The 19,746-nt window shown below is 48.0% G+C and overlaps 1 protein-coding gene across 46 annotated transcripts in view; it reads right to left on the reverse strand.

Moving 5' to 3' along the window:
* Epb41 (erythrocyte membrane protein band 4.1) overlaps nucleotides 1-19,746 on the reverse strand; it is a 173,388-nt gene that overhangs the window by 153,115 nt on the left and 527 nt on the right. For 5 of the 46 annotated variants that reach the window (XM_048815960.1, XM_048815965.1, XM_048815967.1 and 2 more), the window contains exon 1: nucleotides 15,324-15,486. The exons of 1 other annotated variant lie outside the window; for it this stretch is intronic. The gene's annotated coding sequence lies outside the window, so the exon portion shown is untranslated. Of the gene's footprint in view, nucleotides 1-15,323; nucleotides 17,757-19,746 lie in introns of those variants that run through there. 40 more of the 46 variants (XM_048815958.1, XM_048815985.1, XM_048815982.1 and 37 more) reach the window with 27 other exon arrangements.

Raw genomic sequence — 19,746 nt, forward strand, 5'->3', positions numbered from 1 at the left:
GCCCGCCCCTCCCCCTCGGTTCGCCACAACATTGTAGTAAACTTCTATTGGACCATGAGGGAGGGAAGGAGGGGGCCGGGCCCGCGGCCCGCCAGCCCATTGGCTGAAGCAGAGTTCGGCCTCCTCTGGCCTCCCCCCGCCCCTAAGCCGGTAAGGAGAGGGGAGGGGAAAGAAAAAAGGGGGGAAAAGGCGAGGGGGCTAGCTGCTGTGCGCACGCGCGAGTCGAACCCGGTCTGGTGTTCCGGGCTTCCAGCAGCACCCACGTGGGAAATGAGGCAGTTAGTATCCTGTACCAAGGTGAGGCCTTTTCCCCCTAGAGGAGGGCCGTGTTAAAGGTCGAGATTCGGAGGTCCCAGTTAAAGCAGAACTCACTTAGAGACGCTGCCAGGCCACCTCAAGGAACTGTCCCCTAATGTACCTAGTAACCCTAGGTGAGACACTCAGCTTCTCGGGGCCTCAGTTTCCCCATCTACTAGCTTGACCTCTCCAGGCGCCTCTCCAACCCAGACATTCGACAACACTCTACCTCTCTTGGCAGCTAAGCTGAAATGGAAGCTAAATGTTGAGACCGCGCCAAGATTCCACTTCTGGTGCATTCAAGATTCACCTAATTTCACCCTGGCACCCTCAGAGTCATTAAGGAAAAAAACAAACAACAACAACAAAAAAGCTAGCTTCCAAGGTCTGGTTTCCAAATGAGTTTAGGGTTTCTCTGACAATTGCCTGGTGTGCATTTATTTCCCTCCAGAAGTTTTAGAGGCCCCTTGACCCTTCATACTCCTTGCCAGGCAGGTCTCTGAACAGGCAGCAGCTCCACAGCAGAAAGAAGGCTCTGTTTTAGGCATGATACCCAGGAGGTAAATAGGTTCTGGTATTTCATTTTAGAAATGAGGAAATTCAATCAGAGAGGCTTAGACCTCCCAGGATAAGAAACCAGGCAAACTGACATCAGAGCTACATCTGCCAGCTACACTGTCTCTTGGTGTCTAATCACAACCCCTTCACAATCTCTGCTCTCTCTGGAATCAGACTGCCTCTGTGCAATGCTAGGTCTCCAGCCCTCCCTAATTGTTTGGCCTTTTCTGTGCTTCAGTTTCTGACCCCCATAAAAGGGAGACAGTAATAGTTCCTGCCTCATAGTTATTGAAAGAACTCATTAAAAATATGTAAATGGTTTATAACATAGCATATAGTAAGATCTTAATAAGTGTTGTTTATTATTTGGCATCTAAAATATGGACTGTGTGAAACTGGATGATATAATAGTATATTTGTGCCAGGCACACACCTGTAGTCCCAGCAACTCAGGAGGCTGAAGAAAGTGGATCACAAATTCAAGGGCAGCCTGGGCAACTTAGTAAGAACTTGTCTCAAAATAAAAGGGGCTGGAGATGTAGCTAAGTGGTAGAAAGCCCCAGGTTTCAATCTCTAGTACTGGAGGGTGGGGGGGACAGTATATTTGTTAAGCACAATTGTCAGCTCTGAGCTGAGCATATTAGATAATATCTATTTGAAACATCATAAAATTCCCTGAGGCCAGGTGCCATGCTGCACACCTGTAATCTCAGCAGGGAGGTTGAGGCAGAAGGATCACAAGTTCAAAGCCAGCCTCAGCAATGGTGAAGCACTAAGCAACTTAGTGAGACCCTGTCTCTAAATAAAATACAAAAAAAAGGTCTGTGGATGTGTCTCAGTGGTTAAGTACCCCTGAGTTCAATACCTGGTACCAAAAAAAAAAAAAAAAACTCCCTAAGGATCACCTGGCCACTGTACCTAAAAAAGCCTCCATTCACATACTCTTTTCCCCTTTCCCTGTTTTAATCATAGCACTTACCCCTACCTGATTTTCTACTCTTTATTGTCCCTCTCATATAAATTGTTGCAGTCTACACCCATGAGAATACAAGAGACGAGGATAGGGACTTTGTTCTTCTTGTTCATCTCCCAGAACAGTGCACACATAATAAATATTTGTTGAATGAGTGAATGAATTGTCCTCATCTTATAAGTAAGAAAATGGAGGCTTAGTAAGTTTAGGTGACTTTGGCTAGGATCATTCTGTGTACTTTGGGTGAAGCACCTGTTCTTAAACATTCTGATTCCCTGCTTCAAGTCTTCAGGTTCAACTATGCTTTGGATTTGGGAACTCTAGTCCTACCACTTCCAGGTTGCAGAGGCTTCCTTTACCTATCAGACAGGGAAATCTGGTTCCATGAAGGATGAATATTGAAGATCAGTCACCAGACAGCTCACAATTCCACCACCACATTATCAAGCAAATTCAGAGCTATGAAAGTATTCTCTGTGCTTTGAAGTGCTAGCCAATAGCATATCATATTTAAAGATACTTGTTTGGATTCATGGAATTTGTAGCATTTAATAATCATCACTCTGAAAATAAGCCGAGGTCTCAGGCTAACAGAAAAAGACTAGAAACAAGGCAGGTATAAATCACTCTTAGATTCAGAGTGCCCCAACACCAAGTTGGCCCAAGTTTTAGAATCTCAAAAGTCCTCGTTTGTGTGCTGACTCTTAATTCTTAACGTGGAGGTGAAATGGCTTTGTTAACTGTAAAGTACTATCCACAAATGAAGGACTTTTGTTATTAAATGCACATGTAGCTCAATGGTAGAGCACTTACCTAGCATGCATGAGGCCCTGGGTTATATCCCTAGCACCAAAAAAAAAAAGTCTCCAGGTGTAGCTGGACCCATCCCACAGTAGGAAGTGGGGATATAAGTACCACCCAATCTAAAAGCAGAGAAACCACAATTACTCCTGTGCCCATCTGCCAAGCCACACATTCAGTCCCAGCTCACTCACCCTGCAGAGACTGCCATTGGGTATCAAAGGTAAAGGTCCCAAGCACCATCTCTGAGGCTAATTTTCTAGGAAGAAACAGCTTGGCTCCCTGCTCACATCTGGGTGACGACTGTGCCATGCTCCAGGGCCCAGGATGAGATCTCTAGGGGCCAGCTCTATTCCGCCTGCCAGCTGAGCCCACCACTCCCTCCCCCACCACTCCTCCTGTTCCTTCCTAGGGAATACAGGCCCTGATAGCTGCCTGTTAGCCCCTGGAGTGGTCAAGGGCACTAAGAAAAAAAAAACCCAAGACAGCATGAAAGGGTCTTAATCCTTCCCCACTGCAAACTGAGCTCCAGCAACAGCAAACACCAGCTGCAGGGAAAAGGGTGAAATTAGCTGGTGAAATTAAGTGGGGAGGGACAGGAAGGGTAGATGAGGCCTCTGATGGCCTGGACAAGATGAGATTGGAAGAGGGCAAAGGGTGGGGGAACAGTTGGAGCCTGAACCATACCCAAATCTGGGACATGGGCGGATTAGGGACACAGCTGGCCCGAAGCCCCAGTGATGGGGCCCATGGAAAATGTTTGTCTGTTGTGGAGGGCAGTGAGAGATGAAGAGGGCTTTGAAAAACTGGGTCCATCAGCAAAGTGTTCTGAACAGTCACTTCTGAATAAAAAGCAATCCTGGTATCGAAAGTACATGAAGAGTAGCTTTCCATCCTCCCTGTGGTCATAGAGTTGCAGTCATTTAGACCTTGTAAACACAAATGATAAATCAAAAAAGCTCTAACAGGATGGAAATTACTGTTCATAGAGTGGAATGCCTTTCTGGGGATAGTTTTATTAGGAGTACCTGAGTTATAGAAATTTTAGAAAATATAGTTAAGTAAGAATACAGTTAAGGAGAGCTAGGTGCAGTGGCACATGCCTGTAATCCCAGCAACTTGGGAGGCTGAAGCAGGAGGATCACAAGTTCAAGGCCAGCCTCAGCAATCTATCGAGGCCTTAAGCAATTTAGTGAGACCTGTCTCAAAATAAAAAAATAAAAAGGTCTGGGAATATAATTATGTAGCTCAGTGGTAAAGTGTCCCTGTAATCCCCCTCCCCCCCCACAAAAAAAAGAATATATTTAAAGAAAAATGCAAATCATCATAAAGCCACCAATTAGAAGTAACTATAATCAGTATTTTGATGACAGACTTTCTTTTCTAAATCAAATGAAATGAAATTGCTGATTTTCTAGTTAATAATAGTCCAATATCATCAATTTCATATCTAACCTAATGTTTTATTTTTTTTAATTCAGACCACATTGTTTGGAACTGACTTCTTTCTCTTGATATATTGTGAACATTTATATCATCATTTTTAAGAATGCTATCGAGTGGGTGTTCCATAATTTAGTTGATCCTTATTGTTGGACAGTTAGGTTGTTTCCCATTTTTATCTCTTATAAATGATACTCAACAAACATCTTTTACCTGAATCATACCCATGATTTTTTTTATAATGCATTGAATGTGCCATGTTTTGTTTTATTTATTTACTTACTTACTTACTTACTTATTTGGTACCAGAGATTGAACCCAGAGGCATTCAACTTCTGAGCTACATCCCCAGTCCTTTTTTATATTTTATTTAGACACAAATATAGATAAAATATATATTTTATATTTTATTAATTTTTATATTTTTTTAGTTGCTAACAATCCATTAAGCCTTGAGATTTAGAGACAAGGTCTCGCTGAGTTGCTTAGGGCCTTGATAAGTTGCCAAAGCCAACTTTGAACACTTTTTTTTTTTTTTTTAGGTGTAGATGGACACAACACAATGCCTTTATTTTTATGTGGTGCTGAAGATTCCGGGTCCCGCCCTAGACAAGCGTTCTACCGCTGAGCCACAATCCCAGCCCAACTTTGAACTCTTGATCCTCCTGCCTCAGCCTCCAGAGCTCCTGGGATTACATCATGCACCACCATACCAGGCTATTTTTTTTTTTTTAATTAAAGTGCACAATGCTGCCTGTTTTGGTCAGTTTTGAGATAAAAGCAGAAGAAACTATCGAATGCAATACATTTTGTATAATACCTTTTCTTACATATTTGAAAACACACAGCATGTTTTGACTTATTTGATAGAACGCTCTCCTTTTTTTTGAAGGGATAGACAAAGGTTTATTAAGAAAGTAGATACATAGTCAAGGGAGAATGCAGGCTATCTCAAGAGCAAGAAGCCAGAATGCACTTTTCTTACAAATATTCTCTTAAAGAGTTTTCTGTGTACAATAAAAGAAAAAAAAAATCTAAATAGGATTAAAATCTGTACATTGGGGTTGCTAAGGAAACATACCAAGAAATAAGAGGCAGAGGGGAAAGGAAGTTGACTTTGTAAAAGAGGACCTGGTGGACAGTTGCCAATAATTCTTTAGGCCCTGAGATTCACCTAATGTTAAAATTGGTGAGTCCCTTAGAGATCATCAAGCCCAAGCTGCTTGGAAATTAGATCCAGAAACTGAAAGACACTTGCCCAGGGACGCACAGCACAGTCTAGTGTTCATAACTTCTTTCCAAGTACAACTACATTTACTTTTTAAAGCTGGAAGCCAAGCTAAATTCTACAATCTTAAAACCTAGAACTATCTGAGCTGGAAGAGACCTTAGAGATAATTTATTAATAAAAATAGTAACAACTGGGACTGAGAAGCAGCTCAGTGGCTGGGATGTAGCTCAGTGGTAGAGAGCACTTTCCTAGCATGCACAAGGTCCTGGGCTTGATCCCCCAGGACTACAAAATAAAAAGGAAAATCTAAAAATAGTTAACACTACATTTATGAGATATTTCCTATGCACTAGGCACATATTAAGTTTTTATTTACATTTTTGCATTTAGCCTCATAGCAACCTCCTTTTTTTTTTTTTTTTTCAGTACCAGGGATTGAACCCAGGGATGCTTAACCACTGAACCATATCTCCAGCACTTTTTTTTTTTTTTTTTGGGTGCTGGGGATTGAACCCAGGGCCTTGTGCATGCAAGGCAAGCACTCTACCAACTGAGCTATGTCCCCAGCCCTCTCCAGCATTTTTTATTTTGAGACAGGGTCTCACTAAGTTGCTCAGGGCTCACCAAGTTGTTGAGGCTGGCCTTGAACTTGTGATCCTCCAGCCTCAGCCTCCTGAGCCTCTGGGATTACAGGTGTGTGCCACATACCTGGCTTAACCTCAATTACTCTTGAAGAAGTTATACAACTTAAAATGTGGGGTGAGTTCCCCAATATCACTGTCTGATGCCACCATCCTCTAGTCCATACTGCTTTCATATCACGCTAAGGAACACAGTTTAGAAATGATATGAATGGGAAATACCAACATCTATCCAACAACCCCAGGGAAAGGCTGTTGTGGCTGCTTCTGATGGTAACCCTGGGGTATCCAAGGAGGGACCCAAGGACCCATCCCAAACCCCTTCTCTCACCAGCTGGAGAAAGCCCAGTAAAGCCTCCTGCTCACTCAAGCTTAACCCACTAACTCTCTCTCCCTAGGACTCAAGTCCTAGAAGTTTTCCCAAGAAACAAGAGAGAGGCCTGGTGCCACCTGCTAAGTGAGGCCCTTCTAAAACAGGTAAAGGCAGCCTGGCCCAACCCTCACCTGATAAGAGTCAGGTCAGAGGAGGAGACATAGGGAAGTAGGGAGTGGGTTAGGTATACAGACATGGCCAGGTTTAATTTGCCCCAAGATCCTCCCAAATAGCTATGGCAAGACAGTTCCTGAGCCTCCCAGCTAATATTCATCTGACCTCAATTTCCAAGTACATTTTAGTAAGGAAGAAAGAAATGAAAAGAAATACTACAAATAAGTTGCAACCTTCACTCTGGACCATAAATTTATTGGTGACTCTGGGCAAGTCACTTATCCTCCTTCAACTCAGGCTGCCATAATACACAGCTGAGGGCGTAGCTGATGGTAGAACTCTTGCCTAGCATGCTAAGGGCTTGGGTTTGATCCCTAGCAACAACAACAACAACAGCAAAAATCATAATCTGTGTGCCTTAAACAACAGGATTTATTTTCTCACGGTTCAGGGACTGGAAGTCCAAGATGCCAGCATGTTCAGGTTCTGGTGAGGACTCACTTCAGAGCTTGGAGAAAGCCATGTTCTTACTGCTGTGTCCTCACATGGCAAAAAGAAAATGAGCTCTCAGGTGTCTCTTCTTCTAAGGGCACTAATTCATCACAAGGGCCCCACCATCAAATTCTCCTCTAGCCCTGATTACCACCCAAAGGCTCCATCTCCAAACGCCATCACATCAGGGGTTGGCTTCAACATATGAATTTGGTGGGGGAGGGTGGGGTGGGGGGGTGGCACAAATATTCAGTCCATAATACCCACTCTGACTTCCCATTTCCTCACATCAAACGGAGATGGTTGTGCCTACCCAGGCCGTCCCACAGGTTGACCAGAAGGATCAAAGTATGTCAGATGTCTAAAAAGGTTCTGCAGATTATAAAGCCCCTGTCCCAAGTGTGGTATATGCAATATGTCACTAAGTCTCCCCACCATCCCCCAGAGGAAGATCTGGCTATCATTCCCATTTTACAGATGAGGAAGTAGAATCTCAGAAGAATGAAATGTGCCCAAGATCACCCAGCTAATAAGTGTTCAATTTAGGATTCAAATCCACATCTGCCTAGCCCTATTGCTACTGGTCTTTTTACAGCTTACAGATTGCCTTCATTTCCATGATGATCACTATAATAATACCAGCAAAGATGTGCAAGGCACTGGCTGTGTGCCTAGGTACTTCACCCACATTCTCTAATGAAATCTCACAATGACACTACAGAGTAGGTATTGATATTTTAAGCCCATTTTCTAGCTTTGAGAACTGGAATCAGAGAAGTAAAGTCATCTACCCAGGGTCACACTGCTAGGAAGGAGTACAGCTGGGAAGCCAGGTATGTCTGACTCCAGAACTCAATCCCTTGCCCACTCTGTTTTCCTGTCTCTCCCCATGGGCCAAGCAGGCATCCTTATCTCTATTTGACAGATGACAGGGCTGAGGCCCAGCAAGAGGGACTGATGCACATAAGTCATCAAAGCACCAAAGCAGGGACTAAACCAGGTTCCCAGTCTTAAACCCAGTGTTTTTTCCTCCACTTATAATATCTAAACCCTAAGCATCAGAAAACATCCCTGTCAGATGGACATTTAGAAACCCTAAGCCTAGCTCCCCTGAGAGTAGGCTATACCCCACTAGACCAGGCCAGGCAAAGAGGGCAGAAAGTATAGGAAGAAATTTGGCAGGACATTGTCCTGGGAAGACAGCAGGTAGGGACAGCAGGGCCCCGAGCTCTGAGCATCACAGTCTTGGTCTTAAGCGCTCAGAGCTGGGAAGTGGGGAGTGCCAGAGGAAGCCGCTCTAGGCCTGCCCACCCCCACCTGCTAGCGCAGCTCTCTGCTGTGATTTCTGCTGAAAAACAAAAAACTCAATAATCTGGGCCTAACTGCTAATTAACAATAATGACATAATCACCATTGTGGGCCCAACAGCCAAACAGCCCCAACTAGAAATTCTGCATAGCTCAGGCTCAGGAACAAAAGATTTGGGCACTCCAACTGAAACTGATGCCCTGGCAGAAAACAGCAGAAGCAAAAGGGCCTCAGAGTTGACCCAGCACTGTATTATCTGGCCACTGGAAGAGATGATGACCACTCACTTTCTCCTTACAATTCATACAATCATTTACTGAGAATCTACTAGGCACTCAGCACGACACTAAACCCAGAGAGGGAAAGAGCCTTCGTTTATTCACTAATTCACTTACAAATTTATTAAACACCTACTATTTGCCATATACACTATTCTAGGTACAATGGGCATAACCCTGAATAAGATGAAAATCACCACCACCACCATCACTGATCTTACATTCTAATGGGAGGGAGGGAGGATGGTAAACAAATAGTTGATAGAATATAGTATATCAAAGAGTAATAAGTGCTATGGAGGAAAATAAGCCAGAAGAGCAGTTAGGGAGTGCCAGGGTTTGGAGAAGAAAGGGTGTTACAATTTTCAATAGGATGGTCCAAAAGGGCCTCACTAAGAAGGTAACATTTGAACAACAAAATTAAGGGGATGAGACAAGCCAAGAAAGTTCTTGTAGAAATTAGAGTGTTCTAGGCCAAAGCCCCAGCAAGTGCAAAGGCCCCGGGGGGTAAGTTTGCTATGTATTTAAATGTCTTGCCTGAGATCATACCTCTAGTTATTAAAAGAGCTGGGGGAGGGGAGGTAGAGAATCAGCCACAGATTAATCGCCCACTGTGTACTGAGACTCCCTTAAGGATAGGACAATTCTGAAGGTTTTGTTTTGCTCACTGTTCTCACATTTTCACATGAGCGAGTGAGACACAGAGAAGTAAATGACCACATCACACAACTAGAATGGGCAGGTCTGTCTGACTCCAGCTTTCGGCCACCTCCCTGCTCCTTTTGTCTCTGCCCTGTCTATGGAAATTCTAAATATTAATCGGGTGAATGAGTGAACAAATGCAATCAAGTGGATGTGGCCTCAGTGAACTGTCTCCTGCAGTTCCAATGTGTCAGCTATGGGCTGAGCACTTAACATCTAATTTAGCCCTTAAATAATCCCATGAGAAGGTGCTAATACTTTTCCCATTTTATAAGTGAGGAAACGGAAGCTTGCTAAAGTAGACCCCTGCTGGAGGTCCTATAGCTGGAGAAGCCGGGAAATCTGAGACCTGACGGTTCCCAAGTCCCTTTTCTTTTTGGCACTGGGGATTGAACTCAGGGGCACTCACCCACTGAGCCACATCCCCAGCCCTGTTTTATATTTTTTTTAGAGACAGGGTCTCACTGGGTTGCTTAGTGCCTCACTTTTGCTGAGGCTGGCTTTGGACTCAAGATCCTCTGCCTCGGCCTCCTGAGCCACCAGGATTACAGGTGTGTACCACCGTGCCCAGCCCAGGTCCCTATTTTTAATCCTAAAGTATCAGTAGAAACCTCTGACATCCATCCTCCCCCTCCTTTTATAAACCAGAAAACAGAGCTCTGGGAGGCAGGGACTTGTCTAAGGTCTCCCAGAGGAGGCGCTGGCAGGGTCAGTGTGCCCTTCCACTCTCCTGCATTTTGGGCTCTGAGCCAGGGTTTCTCTTTTAGGCCTATTTCCTGGCCTCTGCAGAAATCTTCGTGTTGTCCTAGTCCTGGCGGGCAGTTCCAAGGAGCTCCCTGTCCACCTCTGCCCCTCAGCCCAGGCCTGGGTGGTGCAGGAACCTTCCTCCTCTCCTCTCCAAATGCTTACGGTTGCATCAATCAGAGGAGGCCTTTCAGAAGGGAAGCTGTCTTGGGTGAGGACAGTGTCCCAGCCAACTGATAAAAGGGAAAAATGCTGAGCCTCTGTCTTTCAAACTGGTTCATCAGGTGTCATTTGTTGAATAAAAAACCATATCAAACACTTTGAGGTCCTAGACTGGAAAAGAATAGGGCAGAAGTTTCTTAAGCAGCAGCAGTTAGAGTAGCAATGACAGTGAGGACTCACCAGCCGCTCTTCCTATGGGACTGCTGACCCTCACAGCAAAGTCAGCCCAGTTCCCCAGCCAAGGAAACCGACTCAGGTTAAGTGACAGCCAACATCTCCATACCACCCCATCCATGGGACAGAGCAAAAAGGGTCCAAAGAACTAGATTCTAACCGAATGACCTCCACCATCAGTCACCCACTCTGATTTGAGTTTCCTGCATCTGTGGGAAAGAGACTTGGTAGCCAGTATCTGTCATAGGCTCCAGGAAGTTCAGGAACCCTGTTCTGCCCTGACCACGGGACCTCCAAACATCTGGGATATCCACACTTACTCTTCTCCCAAGCACCAGGAAAAAGAGCCTCGTTATCAACTTCCAGGGGAAGAAAAAAATAAAGTTACATATTTTACAAATATTTGTCCCTGTTTGGGGGCTGTTGTTGGCTTTGGCCTCCAGTTGGGGAGGGTCCTCTAGGTTAGGCGATTGGGAGGCTTCCCTGGCCTCAGGATTGAGGCCAAGGAGGCCAAGGGGCAGGAGGGGAGCCAGCTTGGCTGTGGGCCAGGACCCCTCTGGAGACTTGGGCTTGTTTCTTAATCTTTTCCTTCCTTTGTTGACCAAAGCAGGCTGCCAGGAGAGGCAGGGGAAGCAGTGGGAGGGGCCGAGGAGATGGAGGAATCCCAACACTGATGATTTCATTAGACTCCTATTTATGGGAGCACAGTATACGTACACACTGGGCCAGGAGATTTACAAGGATTACCTGAGAGAAGCCTCTGCCCTTCCACATGAGGAAGGCCTGCTGTCCCCATTTTACTGAGGGGGAAACTGAGGTGCAGAGAGGGTGAGCGAGTGACTAAAGATCGCAGGACTTGCCAGTGGCAGGGCTGGCAGGGAACCCAGGTTGCTGACTCCTGGGAGTGGGAGCCACTGGGTCTGACTGCAGTAGGGGTGAGAAGGAGAAGAGTGGGGAGATGGGGAAGGAGCAGGGCAGGAAGGGCCCTGGGGGTCTCCAGCAGCAGAGCAGGCAGCTGTGGAGATTCAGGAAGGAGAGGGGAGCCAATGGCCAAAGCCCTGCATGGAGCAGCCTGCTTCCTTGGTCAGCCTCGCCCCCCACCACTGCCTGCCTCTTCCTATCTACCAGCCACGGCTTCTCCACCTGAGCATGCTGCTCCATACCATTCTCGCCTAGAGAGCTATGTGCATCCTTCAAGTGCCAGCTTAGCGCTCTTCCCCAGCCCCCCATGACTACAGAGTCAACCACCGGCTCCCCTGGGCTCACTGCACACCTGAGGAGCAGGAATCCTGTCTGAGTCACCTTTGTGTCCCGGAACCTAGCCCCAGCCAGTGCGCACCAATGTTTACTGTCTTGTTGTGCATTATCACTGAATCTTTGAGTCAGGCAAAACAGGTTTTCTTATCCTCACTCACAAGACAAGGAAAAGAAGGGGGAGAGGGAGGGAGGGACTTCTGAGGGGACGCAGACATTCACTGACACAGTTGATAGGCCCCGAACCCAGGGCTTCTCACAGACACTGAGGGCCCCCAACCCAAAGTGTTCTCATCCCTGCCAGACCCACCAGGGTCACCACAGGGAGCCCCCAAGATAGGAGTGGGAGCCCTGGATCCAGTGTCCAGCTCAGACATAGCTGCTCCTGGGGCCATTGAAGGTGACAAGGAGAAAATGAGTGGCTCTTTCCCCTCAACCCAGCTCTGGCTCCTCCTCCAGATGCTTCCCTCACCCAAGATTCCAGGGGTCATTTACCCCTAGGATCCCATCCTCACCTTGATGCTCTCCTGCCTGCCGGCTGTTGTCCACTCTCACATCACCCTGGCTCTGCTCCCAAACAGGCCTCGCACCTTCCCACAACTCCATTGCTCCACAGCATAGCCACAGGGATTCCTCACCTGGACAGCAGCCCTGTCTCTGCCCTGCCCTGCTTAATATCTAATGCCGACCCACCATGGCCCACGGGTCAAGTTCCCTTAACTCTCCTGAGCCGCTCTCTCCAGCTGCGTTCCCCCAAGTGCAGGCTCCGGCTCTGGACCTTAGCATACACAATTCCTTCCACTACGAATGTCTTTTCTCCTGGTCTCAGCCTAAGAAAACCTATTCTCACTTTAGTGCATTAATCAAAGGTAGAGTCGGTTCCTGTCCTTCTTTCCAACTAGACTCTCAGCTCCCCAGGGGGAAGGAAGGAAAAGGATACACAGAATCATCTCCAGACCCTATGCCCACACAAGACTTGGCACAAAGTAGGCATGAGTAAAAGCAGATGAATTTCCTCAGGAGTCTAAGGCAGAAAGATCACAAATTAGATGCCAGCCTAAGCAACTTAGCAAGACGCTGCCTCAAAATAAAAAGTATAAAAGAGCTGGGAATGTGACTCAATAGTAGAACACTCCCGGGTTCAATCCCTATTTAAAAAAAAAAAAAAAAATACCTTTCAGAACCTGTGAACCTGTCAGGTGTCAGACCAGATTGCTATGGGGATTGAACTTGGGGACCCTTTACCACTGAGCCACAACCCCAGCCCTTTTTGTTTTGTTTGTTTTGATTAAAGATATCACTAAGTTGCTTACAGCCTTACTAAATTGCTAAGGCTGGCCTTGAACTTGTAATGCTCCTATCTCAGCCTCCAGAACCTCTGGGATTATAGGCATGCCCCACAGTACCCAGCTCCAAGAGGAATATCATGTTGTTGTTGTTTGGTACCAGGGATTGAACTAAGGGCACTCAACCACTGAGCCACATCCCCAGCCCTATTTTGAATTTTATTTAGAGACAGGGTCTCACTGAGTTGCTCAGCGCCTGCCATTGCTGAGGCTGGCTTTGAACTTGAGATCCTCCTATTTCAGACTCCCAAGCTGCTGGTTTTACAGGCATGCACCACTGTGCCTGGCACTAAGAAGAACATCTTTATAATCCCAGAATAATGCTCATTAGTACCATTGATTAGGTACTCACCATGGGCCTCATTATTTAATCCTAACAAGAACCCTGGGATGGAGGAAGGTTCTTTTATTATCCTTGATTTATAGGTAAGAAAACTGAGGCCCTTAGAGTCTACATATCTATCTTAGGTCCCACAACGAGGATTCAAAGCCAGGTCTTGGGGCCGGGGCTATAGCTCAGTGGCTAAGCACTTTCCTAGCATGCACTAGATCTTGGGTTTGATCACTAGAACTGTGAACAAAAAGAAAGTAAGACCAATTTATATGACTTTCAGCCACTCTCCTGTCCAGCATTCTCCTGCTTTTCTATTATCTCCCTTCTTCAAAACTCTTAAAGCACCAGGGCTGGGGAGGGGATCAGTGTGGTGTGAGTGCACATGTGTGAATTTCTTCACCCAACAAACATTGCAACAGCTCCCAGGGCCTTGCACTGGACAATGGAGATGGACAGAAAGGACTTAGAGGTACTCCTGTCTCCTTGGGGGAGATAACAGAGGTTCACACTAAGAATTTGGGCCTTGAGGTCAACAGGCTTGTGTTTGAGTCCCTCACCACCACCAATAACCGTGACTCTGAGTAACTCACATGACTTACCTAGTGCCAGTTTCTTCACTCATAAAGTGAGGATGAAAATGCCTAGCTCAGAAGGCCACCGGGAAGAAGATGTGAGGCAGTGCATCTAAAGTAGCATGTGACAACTAGCCCAGCATATAGGAAACATCAACAGATGGCCTGTGTGTGATGACAGGAGCCTCTCAGGACCCCGAGGCCTAGGCAGACGTAACTCTCCAGGGTCATCCCTGCATCCTCCTCAGCCAGAGCCAAATACTAATATGGGTAATAATGCCAACTGCCTCTGTTCTAAGTAAACAATCTCTAGGGGAAGAGGCCTTCACTAACCCTATTGGACAGGTGAGGCCACCTAGGCAGATCAGGTAGATGACTGAACCAAGTCACACAGCACAAAAGTGGCTGAGCTGGAACCTCCACTCAGCCACAGTCACACCAGGCACAGCACAGCCTATGTCACAGGGCCTGGTCAGCCCGCGAGACGTTCAAAATCTGACACCTGGATTCCAGGTGGGAACTTAAAATGGGAGAAAGGAGAAAAAAAAATGGACACTTCACTTAGTTTAATCCCCTCCCCAAATAAGCCTAAGGCTAGAGGAAACCATCAGTTATCAAGTGGGAGGGCTGGGGATGTGGCTCAGTAGTAGGGCACTTGCCCTGCATACACAAGACCCTGGGTTCCATCCCCAGCCTGGGGAGGAGTGGGCCCCTGTGCTGGGCACTTCTCATCGGCCCCTTCCTATACCCATGCAGTAAAAGTGCTGTGTATGAATGTCACAGATGTGGTCTCTAAGGCACAGAGAAGTTCACAGGCTCCCCCAAGGTCACTCAGTTAGGAAAGGGTCAGTACCAGGAAGGCAAAAATCCCTCCTCCCCACTCCCACCTTCCCCCAGGCTCTCCCAGCTGCCCAACTCTTCTCATGAGAGCTAAAGAATCTGCCATTCCTTCCCCAGGAGCTCCAGTTACCTAGGTCCCTCTCTCTACTGGCGGATGCCTATATGGTACTTGGTCCCACACTCAGTCCAGACATTCACTGAGCCCCTATGATGTGTGGCATAAAATTAACCATCTAATGCAACACAAAGCACATTGACCAATGCATAGTAGATGCTCAACAAATATCTTTGTTCATTCAAAAGCATTCCTCATGGAGCTGGTAGGTATTAATATGCTCATTTTTTAGACATAAAATTGAGAAGCAAAGAGCTACCATTGGTAAGTGGCAGTATAAAGATTCTATTGCAGGCCAGTCAAACCCCAAAGACCTTTAAATGTATCATATGATCCCAAAGTCACTATCCAGGAAGTCAGACAACAGGAAAAATCTCAGCCCTGTTTGTGGTAGGATTCTAACTTCACAGAGTGCCTTCTCTGAACACTCCGCCCAACGCCCTGAGCTTCTTACACCTCTCAGGTGGTCTCGGAGCCACCAGACATGCATTAGAATGGAACCAGTACTCACCCAGACAGAAGCAGCCATTGGAGTCACGCAGCCAGTCGGAGCAGCCAGTCGGAGAGAGGACGAGGAGCCATCACCGCCACGGCACATGGAGGTAAAAGACAGCAGTGAGAAACACAGCACAAGCAACAGATGAGCTCTCTGGGGCCCCTCGTCAACTGGGGCCTGAGTGGGGAGAGAACCCTGCCCGCCCTCTGCCGCTGGGGCTCTGCTGGGCTAGACAACCTCCAGTCAGCAATAATCTGATAATCCACCCTGAGCTCACCAGGCCTCCCAGAGCCCAGCCCACCCACCAGAGGCTGCAGAATCCCTGTGGACACACATTCACTGAGCACCTGCTGTATGCCAACAGAAGGACTCATTTTGGAGAAGACAGACACCATCCCTGCCCTTAAGGCCTACAATGCAGGGACCGGGCAATCCCATAAATAGTTACCAAATTACAACTATGGTGAGCGCCTCAAGGAGACTTAAGAACCTGGGATCAAATCCTGGCTTTATCATTTATGGCTCTACCATTTGTGACCTTGGGCTTATTTGTTAACTTCTCCACATCTCATTTACTCATCTGTAAAATGGAGATGGATTATTATTTGCCTCACAGCGCTGGTGTGACGATTGCATGAATTCACATATTAAAAAACCTTGTGAACAATGCTTGGCACACAGGAAGCTGTTCCTAAGTGTCATCACTGCAGGGGGCTGTAGGCATGGGCGAGGCCACCACCTGCATCACAAGGTTGCTCCAAGGACCAAATGAGACAATGAGAGGTGAAACCTGAGCACAAGGTCACTGCTCAGTGAAGACGATGGGACGTTCTCTAGCATACCCCCTCAGGAAAGCATCTCAGCAGAGGGGCTTTGGAGATGTCCCCTGCTACACACATACACCCAAAATTACCATTTTGTACTAAAAAATAACTAGAAACCACACTCTTCCCCTGATTCTACAAATGCCCCATTTTTGACCTTTATAGTAACCCAAGGTGCGACAAAGGTGCAGTTATTGCTATTCCCATTTTACAGGTGAGGACAGTGAGGCCAAGGGACTTCTCTCTGTGGGCCCTTGGGGGTATCATTTCCAAGCCCACATAAGTGGTCAAGCCAGGATCCCAGCTCACATCTGCCTGGAATTGTTCTTCGTATTCTCCCTTGATGTTTCCCTTGGGTATCTGCATAACTAGCCCCACAGAGGTTAGAATCCCTCTAACTTCAGTCCCTTCATCTGAAATAGCTGTCAAGCAGCCAGCTCAGAAGGATCCATGCTGTTCCTGACCCAAACTCTTCCTCCACAGACTCAGTCATCGCCACCCTGACCCTTCCTCCACCTCTTTACCTCAGCCACTAACCTGTGGATCAAGGAATATCTGTACTCACTTAAATCCAAGTTTTACAGATGGGGAAACTGAGGCCCAAAGTCAACCACATACCAAAGATGCCTTTCATAGCTCAGCTCTTGTACCTGAACAGTAGTTGGGTGGGGTTGGCACTCTGGGGAAAATTCCAGTGGACCCTGACCTGCAGGTTGTGCCCTCTACCCCTCTTCTCCTGTGCTGGGTCCAGGGGGCACCCAGTACAAGTGGCACAGCTTGTTCCCCGCTCCCCAGCCTGAACACCCCAGAGCTCAGAGCTCACTCCAGCAGGGGTCAGGCAGTTCCACAGGTAAGGGCTAAGCAATGTGAACACCTTGGTATCTGTGAGGTAGAGGCTCCCGTCCTAGTCAAGTCTGGGCTTTGGGGTTGGACCTAAGTTCAAATCCCAGTGTTTGACAGGTCAAGTCAACTCGCCTCCATGAACTCCTATGAAACAGGGATGATAGTTCTCCTCTCATGAAGTTGTAAGGATTAAATGAGTTGATGCTGTGTAGGAAAGTCTTAGAACAGAACACTGTGTACAGTAAGTGCTTAGAGGCTGCTTAAGAGGCAGCAGTCCTGATTATGATCAGAGAGCATAAGTCAAGAATAAGCTCTGTGGTTCATCACACTCAACCCGATCTTGCTCCATCCTACCCCCTCATGGGATAAGGGCATGTGGTAGACTAAGATCCAAACCAGGTCCTGAGGCTATAGGAATCTGTGCCAGAAGACTCATAGACACTCCAGGCTCCTCTCTCCCCATTTCACAAGAAGGGAAACTGAGACCCAGGAAGAAAAGCGCCTGACCTGTAGAGTATAAAGGGACAGAATTCTGCTCCCTTTAATAAACATCAGAATCTTAGGCCCTGGGAAGATTCTGAACAACCTCCCCTCCCAACCCAGGGAGGGAACTGTCATACAGACCTCATCTTCAAATCCCCAACACATATCAGGCTACCATGACCTCCATGGTGAGCTTCTGTGAGTATCCTCGTTAGCTCTGTGGCTGGCAACCCTGAATATGGCACACACTAGGCACTTTAGAGAGGCTTAAGAAATAACCAAAATGAAGTTCTCTAGTTTCATACCTGTGTTCAAGAATGGAGTGGGGAAGCCCTGAGATTTCCCTGTGTATACAGGAGAATCAGGCCGGGCCTGCCAGGGCCCAGCAACATGGATGCCCAGCTGTGTGGGTAGCACTCAGTGAGGCAAGGAGATTCCACACCCTGTTTTCTCCCGATTGACCCATCCCTTCACCACCTAGACCAGGCTGGCCTCCCTCTGTGGGCCCCAAGTGCCAACAGAAGCTCTCAGGGCTCCCAGGCTGCCCCACCCTGTAGGCTAACATCCTTCCAGGATGTTCTCCTTGGATCTCCCCTCCTCATCCCCATCCCAGCTTCTGCCTCACCCTGTAGCCCAGGTCCAGTCTACTGGGCCTGGCTCCAGGTGATAAAGTTCCGGGCCTCCACAGGCCTGCACAGTGTCAGCGTCTTCCCAGCCAGGCTGGGATGTTCCTGCCCCGCACAGCCAGCCTGACTCCTGGCCAGGATCCACTCTGCAGAGAGGGTGCTAGCCCTCTGCTGCCAGGGCTCCACCCCCACTAGCCTAGGGGGTGGGGCAGCCTGGGAGCCCTAAGAGCTTCTATTGGCACCTGGGGCCCACAGAGGGAGGCCAGCCTGGTCTAGGTGGTGAAGGGATGGGTCAATCGGGAGAAAACAGGGTGTGGAATCTCCTTGCCTCACTGAGTGCTACCCACACAGCCGGGCACTCCATGTTGCTGGGCCCTGGCAGGCCTGGCCTGATTCTCCTGAATACTCAGGGAAATCTCAGGGCTTCCCCACTCCATTATCTTCTTAAAGTAGCCTCACTGGCCTGCTCTCAGACCAAGTGCATATTTGTTTCTTCAGTTGATTCTGCTAATGCCCAAAAGGTCCAGATTATTGACAAAGAGGAACCTGGGGCTCAGAAAGGTGGGGTGACTCATGCAAGGTCACACAGCAAGGATATAGCAGGGCCAGGATTCAAACCCAGTTCTGCTGCATGCAAAGCCTACAGGACACTGATGTCTTCCTCCCTCCCTCTTGGCTCTCTATAGTTTCTAGTTCCCCTTCTTCCCAGACCTTCCACCTCCTTCTGCATTCCCCCTCCCCCATTCCTAGTCAGAGTTAATAATTCCCACCTCACAACTGCTATAACACCTTATTTACATGCATCTGACAGCAGCAAGTACCACAGACTGCAGGGTACAGAAGTTATTTCTGAGGTGTCTGTCTCTGACTCTCAGGAGGTCTTTGATGGCAGGAAGTGACCTCCCTCCCAACCTGTTCCTTAGACCTGATGGTCTACCACTTCTATCTCCAACTCCCTCACCCCACCCCCACCCCCATGCAAAAGTCTCTTTGGCCTCCTCCCATCAGTCCCCTCCCAACCCCAGGCTCCTGCCAGCACAGTCCTCCAGGTCTGTAACTGGGGTGGAGGTGGGAGCTCACTGAAGGCAGGGGGCGGGGGCTCCGTGCCAGCTCTCTGTGGCTCTTCCCTGGTCTTTCCTTCTCACCTTCAGTAGCTGAAGGGACTCCCAAATGCCCTAAATCCCAGCCAGACTCTCTCCAAGCCTCCTCCAGAAGAAAAGGACCCCAGAGACTGCCTTCCGTCCTAGTGCAGGAACTTGAAGGGGGTCACATGCAGCCACTCCCTCCCAGGGAAAGATAGGGGCCCTGGAATAATCTTACCCAACCCTACGCGACAGTCCCCCTCCCGCTTGCGGACAAGTTCGGCGTGGGGTCTGTCTGGACAAGTCCCCGCCTCCAACTTGCTGGACTGAAGGGGTCCCTTCCTACACCAAGAGGGTGGGGCCTTCGGGAAAGTGGAGGTGAGGGCGAGATAGCTCTTGGGGAAAGACCGAGGGCAGAGGGAGAGCCTGGGCCAGAGAGATGAGCGATGAGACGGGGAACCGCGGGAGGAGAGGAGCAGGAACCCGGGCCGACCGAGAGCCCGGGAGACGAGAGGCAGAGGGAAGTGCTCTAGAGCTAGCCTGGCAGGGAGTGCGTGGGGCGAGGCGACGACCGCAGGGC

This window comes from Marmota marmota, unplaced genomic scaffold (assembly GCF_001458135.2).
Source record: "Marmota marmota marmota unplaced genomic scaffold, marMar, whole genome shotgun sequence".
Taxonomy (NCBI): domain Eukaryota; kingdom Metazoa; phylum Chordata; class Mammalia; order Rodentia; family Sciuridae; genus Marmota; species Marmota marmota.